This window comes from Nannospalax galili, unplaced genomic scaffold (genome assembly GCF_000622305.1).
Source record: "Nannospalax galili isolate Female #2095 unplaced genomic scaffold, S.galili_v1.0 scaffold17, whole genome shotgun sequence".
Taxonomy (NCBI): Eukaryota; Metazoa; Chordata; class Mammalia; order Rodentia; family Spalacidae; genus Nannospalax; species Nannospalax galili.
In genome coordinates, this window is record NW_008342276.1 from 8,801,334 (window position 1) to 8,802,915 (window position 1,582).

The following is a 1,582-nucleotide window of genomic DNA, read 5'->3' on the forward strand; positions in this document are numbered from 1 at the left end:
CTCTGAGAGCTTGGAATGTGGAGCTGGAGACCTGTACTTGTGTGGTTTTCCTGCAAATCTTTAATGGGCAAACACAGGGATTTGCACATGGGATTGCACATGTGTACCACCATGGCCGTGTACCAGCTGCTGGCACAGTTCTTTGGGTACTTCCAGTTCATTTGGGCCTTAGCGCTGTACTTCTTTCAGCCAGCGAGGAAAACTTGAGATCATTAAATTTTTGCTCTACCCGTTGCCTCCTTCCCTCCAACATCCCAACTTTCTCCTCTTCCAGGATGATTCCAGTGCTCCCCACAAAATCCAAGAAGCTCTCAAGTCCTGCCTGAAAGAGGAGGAATCCTTTAACATCCAGAACTCCATGTCACCCAAACTTGAGGGGGGCAAGGGTGAGCAGGCTGAGCTGGAGGTGAACTGTCTGCAGAATAACTTAACCTGAAGAGGAGGGAGAAGAGAGGACATGGGGGATGGGAGTGGGAAGAACCAGGAACTCCTCTTGCACAGAGTCCATCTCTTGTAGCCATTTGTTAAGCCTTTCTTTTCTGATCTCATGGTACGCTCTGATGTGTTTTGTACAGGAGGGGAAAAAACACTTAAAATAAGCAAAGAAATGGAACAGAATTATACACATTGGATTGTTTTGTCTGTGCTGTCTGTATGTTGCTTCTATAACCGTGATTTCTAAACCTCTGCTGTTATTCAGCTGACATTTTCTTGGTACTTCGACCCACCATTTTTGGAATCCCAGTAAAAAGCAAAGTTCTTGAAATAAAACCTTTTAAAAAGCTAAAAAAGGGCCAATATAATGTTTTAAGAGTCCATATGTATCGCTAAAGCCTACATAACAAGCAACAATGCCAGATAGGAGATACCTTCTTTTGAGTTGTTAGCCAGGTTGGCCAAGGAGACTCCCAGATAGTAACCCAGCATAGAACTGGGAAACTGAACAGCAGACCCCAATCTTATCTAAAGAAATACTGACAATTAATTGCCGCTAGATGAGGAACAGCTGACCTTCCTAAAACAAAGACCTCTAGATAGGCTGACTAGATTCACTGTATAGACAAGTAGTGGGCCACGGCTGGGGGTGCTGACAACACAGCAGACAGTAGCAGGGATAACAGAGTATAAAGGCTCTAGTGGGGAGAGGGAGGCTATGGGAGGGTGCCATCTGGGAAGTGTGTATATAGTTGAATAAGATGGTTTGGGATGTTCTGTGTGTGATATACACACACAGAAAAAAAAATCAACAAATAAAAACATATTTGAGGAAGCATAAACATTTACATCATGTTAATTAGTAGAGGTGATAAACATTACCATTGAAATCTACCCGATGACTTTATAGATGTACACAGGTGCCAAGGATCCAAGTGCAACTGATTATGACTAGTAATAATCAGATACAAAAAGATTAGAGACACATGCTCCAACATCTCAGTGTTAGTAGCAAAAACAATGAGTCTTTCTGTAAGAAACAGTATATTTTAAAATGAAATGGAGATTTTTTTTTGATCTTTTTGAGACAGGGTCTCCCTGTAGCCCCAGCTGTCCTGGAATTCACTATGTAGACCAGGCTGGCCTT